The 14,193-nt window shown below is 38.8% G+C and overlaps 2 long non-coding RNA genes across 2 annotated transcripts in view; one reads left to right on the plus strand and one right to left on the minus strand.

The window, feature by feature from the left end:
* Positions 1-3,439: 3,439 nt before the first annotated feature.
* Positions 3,440-14,193, minus strand: part of LOC140001763 (uncharacterized) — a 67,169-nt gene continuing 56,415 nt past the window's right edge. The window contains exons 2-3 of the long non-coding RNA XR_011807292.1: positions 10,805-10,893; positions 3,440-4,797 (exon numbers count right to left, since the gene is read on the minus strand). This is a non-coding gene — a long non-coding RNA (uncharacterized lncRNA). The remainder of the gene's footprint in view (positions 4,798-10,804; positions 10,894-14,193) is intronic.
* LOC140001762 (uncharacterized) lies at positions 5,353-13,653 on the plus strand. The gene is made up of 3 exons (XR_011807291.1): positions 5,353-5,548; positions 12,382-12,467; positions 13,501-13,653. It is a non-coding gene; the product is annotated as an uncharacterized lncRNA (long non-coding RNA).

Below are 14,193 nucleotides of genomic sequence, written 5' to 3' on the forward strand. Positions count from 1 at the left end.
CCCATTGCATTTGTAAACCTTCACCTTTGAATCTATGCTTATCATCTAGGCTCCCTCTGCAGTCAATAGAGAGAGAAACACAGAAAGAAATGGTTGATTTTCCTTGTCCTAAAATCTGGGATAGATGGGATTAAAATTTAGAACAGCATCTCTGCCTCTCTGTATACTACAGCAGGAGATTTGACAGCTATCTTAGTCCAAACATTTAACTTAGATGGCTGTATTTATATGAGATTAACTCTGCTCACATTAATGGTGTTATGCGGTACATCTAGTGTTGATGACCACTGCTGATACAGCAACATGGTGGTACCAAAGTGGTCAGATCTTTAACTTCACCAGTGGTAGCTTGTCCTGAGCTCCACCAGAATTGAATCTAAGCATAAGAAATGACTGAACTACAGGAAGGTGGGAGTAGAGGCAGTATTGAAATTACTTGTATTGGAGAGGTTGGGAAGTGGGAAGTTGGCAGAGTTAACTACATCAGCTTCATTGGAACAGCAGACGCAGGTTGGCAATTGTGAGTACATTTAGCCTGATAAGTAGCTAGCTAAGAGGTACTTGTGCTGTTATTACCCTCCCTGCTAGTCCCTCACCCATCCTTCTGATATAAACCCAAGTGGATAAATCCTATGGATCAAGAGACAATTAAATGTTTGACGATGCTCAATGGGAAATCAAAGTTGCTGTCAATGCTGTCAGAGATTTGGACTTGAGATGCACAAGCGTCAAAGAAGCCTGGCTGCTGAACTATTTGGAGAGATCTAAAATTACGCATTTCTTATGGCCACCTGGTCTCTTCAACATCTGCTGTGTGCTTGGCTCAGAGACTGCCTGCTCTCTGAAATCACACCACACATGACATAATGTGTCAGAAGTAGTGTGACACAGCAGTGACATTTAAAGGGACATGAGCTGGGCCATCAGATCTTCTAGATGGCGTGCTCAAGAGCTTTCCCAATTTCACTTGGTCTTGATATGCGAATGAGATTTTTTGTTACCTTTTTCAATTGTCTTGCAGCAGATGACCATGGAAAATCCTTCATTTCATGAGTGGCTGGGTAAAAAACAGAAGTCACTTGTAGTGCAAGGACTTAGGAATCCCTTTAATTTTGCGAAAACTCTTTCACCTTCTCAGCAGTCATGTCTGATTGATGGTGGTGCATTTACAAACTGGAAATTATGTGGCTACCGGCCAATGTGCAATATGATAAAATATGGAAGTGAGGAGACTTAATATTTCACTGCTAAAGAAGCTGAGAACTGACTTTTCCTGGTTATAGCACCCATGTGCAGACCTAATGGTGTTATAAACAGATCGGAGCAGAGCACTACTAAATCTGGACTGCAAGACCAGTCCAAAATATCCAAAACTCCATATCCAAATAGGCTGAAAATCCAAAATATTCAGCTACTCCATGGTGCAGCACTGGGGTCTTCTGGTTCTGCTTCGCCACTTCTTGAAGACTCCTTTTCCTGCAGATGCTCCCCCAAATCCTTTGCATATCTTTTACTACTTTTTACTATTTACATATCTATTACTGTTTTGTTTATTGTGTCCTCCTACTCTTGCTTTTCTACCTTGCAACAGGCCACAGCACTTCTGTGCTTCCTGAAACCTTCTCATTGACCTGTAGAAAAAAAACATGGGATATCTGTTCCACAGGGAAAAGGCTGGAGACACTGAGGACATCACCAGTATCTTAGATCTCTGGAATGAGAGGGGATTTGTTAAGAGAATTTTCCTGTTGATCCCTGGCAGTATGTTTTTGTTAAAGCTGGATCTGTTTGACAAGTTACTGTGTCCCTGAGGCTAGGGGGTTTGTTAGTTGTAAAACCCATCCAATAACCTTTCAAAACCAGTTTCAGCCTCCATCTGGGACCCCCAATTTAACTTAAATCAGCTAAAACATAGCCATTTCAAAACACTTCCCTTTGCTTCCTTCTCACATTGCTTCTTTCTGCTCCCTTGTGAATAAATTGTTTTAAAAGCATTTTCACTTCTTTACCTCTAGGTCCACTCTGGTGGGATTCTCATGGCATTTGGAGAGATCCTGAGGTTACACTTCCTCACAGCTTTTCTAACTTGTGTTTCTAGTGCATACATATCCTCCCTTCCTAGCAGTGCAGAGATTCACCTGGTCTAGTGTTCAGTCTCCTTTGGGTTCCTTAATAGTCATATGTTCATATGTACGAATATAGAACAAGACTTCTCCCTCCTAGAAATGGGATTCTCCATTTTTTTCCCATCTGTTAGAAACAGAATTTCCTTCATTGCTGAACATCTTTCTTTATATTGTGGCTGCAATACGCCATTTCAGAAGTGTCATCACCTTTATCTTTTTACATTCTGATGTAGTCTGTAATCAACACTAGCTTCAGCGACTCTCATTACTAGCTCTTGAAGTGATTCTTCAGACTCAGCAAGAACAACATCATCATCAGATAACAGCATCTGCTTCCTCCAATTTCAGTCTTACCGCTGTAGCCAACAACAACGACACACATTTGCATTTCAGCGCACAGGCAGAGCTGATACTGTGCCATGGTGCAGCTCTGTTGGACTTTCTTCCTGCCCATCAACTCCCATGCAGTGTCCTTTGTGAGTCTGTCTTTTCACTTGCATCTGGTCAGGTACAGCAGGATAATTTATATAAATGTATCACAAAGCCCCCACGGATATTAAGAGAGCTGAGTAACTTTCAACTGTTTCTTTCTGTTCTTTAGCACATACCCTTCTGAACAAGTTTTTTTTTTTGTTTTTGTTTTTTTTTTTGCGATTCCCCCCCTCCCCCCCCCCCCCCATTATTCTAAAAGCTGATTTACAACATTGTCATGAGTAAACTACCCTGTGTTTTGTTCTTTCTCTGCTTAGTTTTGCTTTCATATTTTTCAGTCCCTTTCTCTAAACACTAAGCCTGCTTTTTTCTTTGCATGTTTGAATAGCAAGTGGAATGATTTGGCAATGTGCACATACTCTCAGACCCCTTCTCTGAGAGCAGAATGAGTTTAGTGTCTCTCAGTAAGTCCCATAGCCACTGCCCTGTTTTTCCACAGAAGTTTGCAGATCTTACGGGAAATCTTGATACCAATCTCACATTAGAGTGTTCTCTTCAGGTACATAAAGCAGGCAGGAATGAGAATATCTGAAGCACGTAATGATGACTATTTGAGTTAATGATCCCACTGTCTTCCTGAAAGAGTAATTCAGATAAAAGATCAGATAAGAGCTTCTGATGCTGAAATCATGTACCTGAAGAGACTTAATCTAGCCTTGTTTGTTTGTTTGATAATAGCATACATGCTGACTTAGTTACCTTTATCTCTGCAGTACTAAACAGTATGTGTATGGGGAACCTAGGAGAGTAACAGGTTAGCTAGTACTTTCACTGAGCTGAAAAAAAAAAACACAAAAACAAAACAACAACAACAACAACAAAACATTTAGAGACTTTATTTGACAGATTCAGTGCTTATCCAAATTTAGCTATATGCTCTGTGAGACTTGTGTGAGGGGGATGAAGAATAGCAAAACAGCTTTAGTAGGCTAAAGAGGTCAGGAGGATGACCTGGAATGGGTTACGTATGGTTCCTAATTTTGAGGTTATTATCACAACCAAGCATACTGGATATATTATTCTTTGCAAATGGAGTATTAGACCTGTTCCAGTGATGCTGAGGTTGAGGCCTCTCTTTCTAAAAATTAAATGACTAGGTCCTTAGACCTCCAAGGTGATAATCCAGGTAGAAGCACCTTGTCTTCTTGTAGCAGTTCAGGCTGATGACTTTTGCAAAAAGTTCATTTTCAAATTTCTTTTAAACCACTTCATTTTCCATTGAGATCTGCAACATTTATAGTTTTCTTCACAGTGAAATTCTGTCATGTCAGTTGAGCTTTTGTAGGGCCAAAATTGTAATTAAAATAATTTTATTAGGATTGAGTGCCGAATATTTTTCTTCTTTGAATGCCCAGCCAAATTTTGAGCAAAACTAGGCCCTATTTTAAACATAAGGAGTCAAAGAGTTTTGCAGTTTAACTCCCAGAAAAAAAAAAATAAAAATCTGAAAAACAGAAAAACTCAGAAGAGAGGTACCTAGCTTTAGTGTTTTACCTTTCATATCAAGCTTGTACCCAACATTATTAAAGGCCGTCAGTGATTCCAAGAGCATGTTGCAACCTCAGTTCGTTCCCAGCAGTAAACTATGCTAGAGGCGCATCAGTGCAAGTGTTAATAAAGTATTAATAAATCCTGGCTACGTGGGAGTAATATTGCAGGGTAGGCATTGATAGAGAGATCTAAGACACTTACAAGCACAGGCTAAGATCCCTGTGCTCACCTGTCATCTCTGGATGACAGCTGAGAGGTACCAAGCTTTAACACGGGAGTTTTTAATGTTTTTTAACATACTTCTAAACATAATCAACAATTCTTTACACATTTTTTCAAATCCTTTTATAAAGTAAACAGCATATTTCTCTTGACAACCAACTTGTTTTACAGCATATATATGAAGGACGTTTGCCCATCAGGAAAGTGATCAGCCTAAGTAAATATATAAACAAATAAATCAGAAAACAATCACCAGAAAAAATGCGAAGGAGAAATACAACTAAAAAGAGAAGTAGACGGAAAAATTAGAGGGAAAAGGTCAGTTGAAAAGATGGAATGGGATTCTAGTGCACATTCAAGGGATCCCAACAGGTTCAAAACTTCTGTGGGGTAAAGGAGAAGCTCAGAGACGCTGACTGATCTCAGTTCCAGCTGTCTTCAGCAAATCTGACTTCTGGTGTTGACCCTGCAGCAAGGAAAAAACAACATAATGTAAAGAATATGAAAGAAAACAATATGGGTAAGAAAAAGGGGAAGAAAACTGAAAAATGAAAACTGAAGGAAACAGTGAACAGAGAATGGAGAGACCAGACGAAGAACAGAGAAAGACAAGTGTGTGAAGGGAAAAAAATCTTATATATAGCAGCATATAGTACAAACTTTTGCTACAAGGTTAGGACACATAAGGATTTTGGCCTCTAGTGTATTTTCTCCTAATACTCTGTTACTCTAAGACCCCTGCCTGAGTGCAATATCCAAAAAAACCTCAGGCTTCCACTGGCTGTAATTGCCATCAAAAGAAATACTAAAGAGATTTTTACAGGATTTCTGGCCTGATTCAGTTAGTGCCAGGAGGTTTGACTGAGATTTAGATAAGCAACCTGAAAGAAAACTTAACTATAATTATCTATTGTTTACCCATCCATGTAACAATATCTGGCTTATTAGAAAATGACCTTGGGGCTTTTTGCAAGCCATTGCTCTTTTCTAGTCTTACGGGCTGTATTACCTTCACAGTGCCAGGATTGCTGTTACTCTGAAAATTTTCTGTTGCGAAATTTCCTCCAAACAATTCAGCTATGCTGAGAATAGAAGAACATATCATGAGCAAACTCATCTGAAAAATGTCTGTCTCCAGCAGCTTACCAAAGAGTTACAATAGAGGAGTGTGGAGTCTACATGTGGAGGTGAATGACGGTGTAAAGTACCAAAGAAAGGTGGGTTATTTGTGAGGGGTTAATAGAGGCAAATCACTACTAATCTCTTGGTCATACTTAGAGCCTTAGAAATTCTCTCCAAAATATACTGCACTTGCTTTTCTGTGCTCTGCCTCTAAATTTATTCCATTGTAATGAGTATACTGGCGTGTTATACTGGCACAGGTTTGGAGGGATAATCCAGAAAAACAACCAATTGCAAGTGAAGAATGGGGAGTCATGAAGGAAAAGAACACCCATGCTCTCAACACCAAAAGTAAAGTATAAATCTGATGAATTAGAAATTCTTACTTTACAGAGCAAAAAGAAACTTATAGCAGTAAAGTCATTTTCGGCTTGTATCAATATTTCATTTTGCCAGGTGGAGATAAATTCAATTCTATATATAGCTTGAATTAAATGTGGTGATTTAGAGTTGATCAGAAAGTGTAAAAACTTTAATCTTGGATACTACTGTGCTAGACAGAGAGGTAGTTAAGGGGAGGGTATAAGGAAGGGTGTAAAAGCAATTAAACATGAGGTTGTTAGTAGGCAGAGAATACGGGAATTCTTTGCATGACAGGGACAAGAAGAGGAGGTCATTAAGGCACATGCTATTTATTTTAATATTGTTCATGATCTGAATTGTACTAAAATTATAAATAGGCCAAGTGTGAGTGACCCAGAACAGTCTGGCTTCTGTCCTAGCTGGATTTAATCTCAGTTCATGTTGTCCTCCTTCCTACTCATTTTTGGCCTCCACCATCAGCATTGCCAACATCCGAGATTTCTCTCTTGAGGCTTGCATCTAACCTTTCATGTCAACATTACGGTTAGAATTCAGCTCCTGGAGTCATGTCTTTTTCATGATTTTTTTTTTTTTTCCTACATCAGCAAGATGTCAGTGCAAGTGGCCAATGGGAGGAAGGGGTTATGCTGATCTTCCAACCTTTTTTAAAATTCACATGTTCTGGTATGCCAAGAAATAATCCCATGTAGACAAGACCTACATTTTTAATCCTTAGGACTGTGGAGAAAACATAACTCAAGTGTATTGAAAAGGCTTAGACACCAGAAGGCAAATAAAAATAACCCCAGTTGCAGATATGTATATTTTTTAATTTCATTATTTTTTTGCCAGTCTCAAGGTTTTGAGGGCCTGAACTCTGGAATTGTGAACCCTCGGGATGGCAGAAGTATTGACTATAATTAGATGGTGTGATCTTTGGGACAGGGACTCTGCCTATTTATGTGTTCAGACAAAACTCAGTATAAGGGGCTGCTACCCAAACATAGGGTCTTTAATCCTACCACAGTGCAAATAAAGATTTAATATTAATAAAATAAACCTACTCCATATCTATGTGCACATTTACTGTGCATCTGCAATCTCCGCCCATCTCCCCTGCTCAGATTAAGTCTAGATCCTCCCACGGTTTGTCTTTATTTTGACAAAAGTCCTTACCCTGACATTTTTTATGTCTGTGTGTCACCTTTAACTCTCTGGGATACATACAGACTGTATGTACCTTTCTGTGAGCAAGAGTAAGGTAATGATGCTTCAACAGGTGTATTTATGTGTGTGACCTGCTGTGGGTTTATTTACAAAATTCCAAGGGAAGATGAGTCATGCCATCTCTTCTGCAAGGAAAAGGGCAAAAAAACTAACTCTTTCTTCCTATCTAAATGTAGCTTTTATTATTTGCTATAGGATGTGCTACAACCCTTGTGCTGATACCCCCCACACCACTGAAATCATAATTAAATAATTAAAGGGTGGCTTTACAACTGTGTATGTTCCAGTTCATGTTCTATGCTTCTCTAGCAATGAATTATTGTATTGCTTAAATGTAAGGAGCTGTCTTCTTTTGACCAGAAATCTACAAATACATCTTATGATACAGATGCAGTGTGTAGTGGGGCTGCTATGGTGCAGCACAGTCTTTTATGGCAGAGAGTGTGAAGTGATATTTCCTACTGCAATTTCCACCTCTCATCTCACTGTTCCTGTAAGAAATGCATGTGGACATTCCTAGGAACCACGTATTTTGTTTCAGGACTACATATGTGGAGAACATAGAGGATAAATTACAAAAACACACTTAAGAACCTGAAAAGAAAACTTACAGGTTGCTGAGCTGAGGTAACTTTCATCACCAAATGCTCTGCACTAGTATGTCAGAGAGAGTCTCCTGGGAGTATCAAAGCCATACTCAAAAATTGCTCCCTCTCTAAAACAGAGATGCTTCATGACATTTGTCAATTGGAGAAACTGTATTTTGGAAGCTATTTCAGCAAGTCTCTAATAAACAGGTTCAGCAAAGTTTTATCACTTTTCATGACTTTGTAAAAACAAAAATTAAAGGTAAAATGTTCAATATAGTATCTCTATCAATATATAGCCTGGTTGCAATTCAAGCTAATGACTATTTTCCAAGCTCTGATTTTTGAGAAGTACCCTTCTCAAATGCTTAAAGATGCAAAACTGTCAATGCAAGTGTTTGATTTAGTATCACAATATTACAGGACTGATCCCAGTAACTCAGATGTGTTTAGGAAACTTCAAAACCACATCTTTTGTGCCAGACTGAGTGGGCATAGCACTATAAAGAAATGAAAATCTGAAATAATGCTTTGATGAACTCAGCACCTTTGTTTCTTTCAGAACTTCCTTTTTCTTCATCAATACTAATAACCAGTGTAACATTTTGTTTTAAAGGCCTCACTTTTAAAATAGCTCTTCAACAAGATTTACAGAAAAAGACCCACACATGGTCCATTAGAGTGCAAATGCAGGCAAGGCCATATATAGATGTTTTTCACACCACTACATTATCACTAATAATACATTTTTTTTTCCTTAGCACGGCTAAGGAAAATCTTATGTGTTGTGCTTTATAATTGCTGTCTTTATTGTGGATGGGGGAGGGCAAGTGTTGTGTTTTAGTGTGAATGATTTCTTCAGCAATAATAAAAGGTGGTATTAAAATGTCACACAGTCATTTAAATGGTTGTTTTATATGAAATGGATCATTTTTCGATTTTACAGTCTTTAGCTATTATCAACAACTAGTCTTGTTTTGATGATGAATGAGTTAAAATGACATTTTGACAATAACTCTCCATTATCAACCAGCATTTGTCCTCTGTTCTCTTTGTGTAATTATCACAATCTTTGTATTTTCTTAATCTATTCTGGGGGCTGTGCAAAGATGACAGCAGAAGGTCAAGCTACTCTAAGACTAAGAAATTGTTTTGGGTTTCTTGTTCAGTAGCAGAGACTTGTGCAGCTCAGTTAGAGCAGCCAGTGTTTCCTAGGAGTTATTTAACTCTCCCATCTCAGGTGCCTGATCCTGAGCACCAGGGGCCAGATCCTGTGCTAGTGGGTGCCCAGGTCCAGCAACGAAGGAGACCACATATTGCTCTCAGTCTGAGCCATATACAGGGCAGCCTGTGAGCTGCAGTGGTCAATAAATCTAGTGATACACCTGCTATTTTGGCAGCTGGAGTGTGTATGTGTGTGTGCCTGTGTAATATAGCCTCTATTATGGTAACTACTGATCTCTCTGCCAGAAAAGCATGGTGTGCTCCCTCTTCTGTGAGCTGCCAACCAGCTCAAAGGAAGCAGAGAAGGAAGAAAGTCTCTGACCCACAAACAAATGCTTAGGGATAGGCTGAAAGAAGGGTCTGAAAGGTCCCAGAAAACCTGATGGGTTCAGAAAAGACTAAACTTTTTGTGGACATGTTTGCAGGAGCAGAAGAAGCAATGACAACTTTCTGGTGCCTACCCTGACCCACTGCACACCTTGAGGGGTCACTCTGCAACTGCTGTACTGTCTCCATGTGGGGAGAGAATGGCATCTCTGCCTGGGGAGCTCCAGGCTCAGAGACTAACAGCACCTCCAGGAGTGCTTTGATATCTCTGTTTATGAATAGATGATGATCATTGTGTTCTTACTGCCAGCACATGCCCTGAGGCAATGGTCCAAGTGCTGGGGTTTTGTGTGCCAAAATGAGGAAAGTTAATTCAACACCCTTGATAACAACAATAGTGCTTAGTGCTTTTGATCTTCAAAGCACCTTACAAACATTAGCTAATTAATTAATCCTTACAATACTCCTCTGCTATTATCCCCATTTAACAGATGGGGAAATTGAGTCAGAAGAGTTAAATGACTTGCCCAAGGCTATGGAGAAGTTGGCAGCAAGGCTGTGATGGGGAATTCCTGGCTCCTCCTTGCACATCTCCAAAACAGCTGTGGCTGCTGCTGCAGACCTGAGGCTGCCTTTACCATGGACGCTGGACAGATCAGCCAGGCAGAAGCACCTTCCCAGTCAGATGTGGACAGGCCAAAAAGTGCCACCTGTAGACTTGCATTATGGTGCCCACCTTGAAGGCTTTGTGAACTTGAACACTTTCTCATGCTGCCATATCTACACAGCTTCTGGAATTGGTGTCTGGCCAGCCTGGCCCTGAGCTAACATCCATCTGTACAATATTCACTCTTGTGCCTTGCTTTGAGAAACTCCTTGCTTTGGGGTCTCCCAAAGATGTTGTCTTCATGCCAGCTAATGAAACACTAATCCTGCTTCATAGTCAGAAAGTAGGGGGACAGAGACAGAGGCAGGGAGAACCCTTTAAATATTTGTTTTAAAAAGTACCTACATGAGGAATGAACTGAGAGTTGAAAATCAAATCATTAGGGGTGCAGAGAGCATGCTGAGGAAATGACTAAAGCTCTTAATTTTTGCTTACCCAAGGTGTTTTCTATCTGATAGAGTACTGAGATGTTAATTTCCTTTACTGTTTAGGGATAGGGTTGCTCAAGATCTATTACAAAATCAGGATAATAACAATATCAAAGGAACCATCTTCCCATTTTGACTCAAGGTAACCTAGCAAATTGGTCAATATTACTAGATCGTAGGTAAGCATTAGTTGAATGAGGCTTATGAAAAGTATATTTTAGTTTCCAATGCACATTTTCCAATAGGTTACAGCATTATTTATTGTCACATATCTGCACAAAAATATACTGTAGTATGAAATAAAATGAAAGAGTAAATGAGGAAAATCTTTCACTTCTATGTGATTGTGAGAAGTATTTTTGAGCAAAGGTGTGCTAAGATATTATGTTAAAAAGGTACTAATGCTTCAAAATATGGAAAGGACACAAGTTTAAAAAGACAGAAAAAATAAAGTATTCTACGAAAGCTGAGGGAAATTAACACAGAATCTCAGAATAGCTGAAGTTGGAAGGCACCTTTGCAGCTTACCTAGTTCACTTAGGATGATGTGTTCCCAGAAGCGCTTTATTGAGTTGGATGCTCTATTGCTCACCAGCCATGAATTCAAAACTTGTCAGCTATGGGAAAAAAGAATAGAAGCATTTTTCTCTGATGAAAGTAAATAAGTATATTTCTTGGAACAAAGTCTTCCCTGCCACATATAAATTTAATACTGCATAGTCTGCGCAGTCCTTGATCTACAACCTGACCTGAATGCTGAGAGCATCTGCTGAGAACATCTCTCCCGAGGACAGGAGGGTGGTTTCCCAAATCATGCAGAATCCATGTCCCAGCACCTACCCTAGTAGAGCATAAGAGATGTTTTGAGCAGGTTGAGTCCTAACTGAGGTCTTTGACTTCTAATGTACAATCTGATGGGTACCATCCTCAGTTGGCACAGAATGGAAATGCACCTGTGCTATTCTCACTCATATGAAAGACACTGCAAAACCAGGCCACATACCCAAGGTACCTCAACCATTTCCTCACTTGCAGGGTTGATCGCTGATTATCAGCTATTCATGCGAACATCCAGAGCTGTGAATAATCCCAGACATTTCTGTAGGGTTATACAGATGTGTTTCCCAGAACTCAAAAGAGAAGAGTGAGACTTCTTTTGGGGTACATAGCAAATGGACATGAGGCAGCAAACACAACTTGAAACAGGGGAAATAATGACCAGATATTAGGAAAGAAATATTCACAGTGGGGGCAGTCCAGCATTGTAACAGGGCACAAGAAAGTTGTGGGCTCTCTATCTTTAGAGATATTCACAACTCAGCTGGACAAGATCCTGAGTAACCATCAGGAATAGATGGTTGTTTTAATGGATGGTTAAATGGATCTACTTTAGAGAGGAGGTCAGAAAATGCAACTTACATAGATCCCTTCCAACCTCAACTAGTCTGTGGCTCTATGAAATACAAGCTTGCATCAGGCCTACACCCAATACTGAGAAAGGAATGTAGCACAATCTGCAATGGTAACACTGATCTGCTAATATTTCCTGGGCAGAAGGGAAAGGAAACCGTACCATATCATTTCACAAAATGTAGTCAGGTCAAGTCCAGAATGAATAAGTAAAAGTCAGGACTATTTATTGTATTATCATAGTAATGGTTTGTCCAGTTTGGTAATTAGTCTCCTTCCACCAAATAGTTACTTCTGGTATCACATAAATAGAAGATTTATTTGATGTTAAATAATTGCAACAAATCCAAATACAGTGAGAGGAGTATATTACAAAAGAAGTTAAGAGCTTTACAAGAAACATGAAGCATGCCCATTATGAAGAGCTTTCTGTATAGGATTTGTAATGGTATATTCATGTTAAAATGAGTTCAATATGTTTTTAATGGAAAAAAATAGTTCATAGTACAGACAAATAAATCAGCTGGGAATTTCTTTTGCTGAAATTAAAGTATCTCACAAAATTATTAATTGCTGTGTGCTAGCATGGTGCTAGCAAATTTTGCTATGGAGATGTAATGTGTTGGAGGGTTTGGTATTTCTTCTTCAGCATTCTTACAACAGAACAGTGGCTTCTTTGCTATTTATCTTTTTAGAAAGAAAGAGTAATGCTCATCCATTTAACCTCAGAGATGTCTGATGGCACTTTCTGCAATCAGCACTGACAGTTCAAGGATGAAAGGTATGGTGTATATTCTAGTTATTCAAGGGTTAAAGAAGGTCCCATAAATAAATTATGGATGCATTTTTAGAGCACTTTGCTAAGAACAAGAATGGCAGAAAATATCACAAGGCTGTCAAATCAGATTAAAGCCCATGTGCTCTGAGTAATCTGTGGGGAAAACTAACAAACTGTATGTTTGTCACGTATTAAAGAAATATTTTCTTAAAAAGCCGATTGGCTGAATGAACATAGAAATTCACCTTTGCTTTTTCCTTATCTCTCACTGTTTCTCTCCTGTGCTTAAAGTATAACTTACAAAATAATTGCAGCTAGCAACATATCCCAGGTGAGAGAAGACTGTGAAGAGCAAAGTTGTGCAATCAAGTGTATGTATCAATGTATATGTGTGGATAAAAATTCAGTTTGTAGATAAATTTTCTCCTTTTTTTTTTTTTTTTTTTTTTTTTTAAAGACATGGCCACTTGAATGCTTTGAAAACTTAACTTTACATCTGCTATTGTTTCATAACACGTAGGCAGATGGTTTATTCTTGATCTTTACACACCAGAATTGAAAGAACATACAGATATCTCTCTGAAAGAGAAAACTACTGAGACAGCAGTTTATAAACTATTAACCCATTGTCCCAAAGATCCAGAATTTGAATGAGGTAATCTACAAAAAGATAAATGTGTGATTACAGAGCAGGATCACATATAGTAATTGTTCCAAGAAGGATGTAAGGGTAGAAAGAATAAGCTCTGAGCTTCTAGAACTGGCTTAACTGGCTCTTAACATGGATGTGACTTCTGGCTACCAATAGGTTTACATTGGCCCAATGACTCTCTGCCTTGTTTTTCATGGGAAGAAAGCTAGTAAATTGGCTAAAAGGATCAGTGGTGTGACTTGGATATTTTGGGGGAGAAGGAAGAAATTCATATCTATTCATATCTGTCTTCAGCCACCTAACAGAGCAATTAACTTTTTTTGTTTTGTTTTGTTCTGCAGTTTTAGGGGATAAGAAACCTGTACCTATTAATCTATTTTTCAGTCTCAAGTGCTATTGGACTCAGCAGGACTCATGGGTGACTTAAAGCAAACAAAAGGCTTCAATTTGATAGGTGAACAAAGCTCAGAAGAGAAAGGACAGAAGGAATAACTGAAACCTTGTCATTGAATGATACTTTAAGGTATAGCTCCTTGGGTAAGTAGAATATAGACTCTAGGATAGGTAATGTGTTAAATACTCAAGGCCAAACTGAAAGAGGTAATTAAATGTCTTGTAATTAGAGTAAGATTCCTGAGATGCTCTTAGATCAAGAGTAAGAAAAAGATGTTCAATTCAGCCTTAAATTATCTTTCTATTGGTCTATGTTGGATACATACGTGAGATTTGGACCAGATCCCAAAGCTTTTTCATGACTTTATCTCCCTAGGCATGTCTGAATAGGCACATCCATCCAGGTGAGTGACAGAAGTCCAAGTTATCAATTATCCTGAGAGAAAGTCCAAGCAGGTACAGCAGAGCCCAGGAAGTCTTATAGGTCATCTGGTATGATATGGTATTAGTCTCTGGAGGAGGAGATTTATGGCCCAGTGCTCTCTCACAGAACTGTTCTTTTATTGAAGTTTCTTTTTGTCTTTTTTTTTTTTCATTTTTTTTTTTTTTTTAATATAAACTGATCATTCAATAGTGTCTTTCATAGTTTACTGCAGGATGGCCCAGCTCTAAAAAAGCTGTGTC

This window comes from Anas platyrhynchos, chromosome 2, assembly GCF_047663525.1.
Source record: "Anas platyrhynchos isolate ZD024472 breed Pekin duck chromosome 2, IASCAAS_PekinDuck_T2T, whole genome shotgun sequence".
Classification (NCBI taxonomy): Eukaryota; Metazoa; Chordata; class Aves; order Anseriformes; family Anatidae; genus Anas; species Anas platyrhynchos.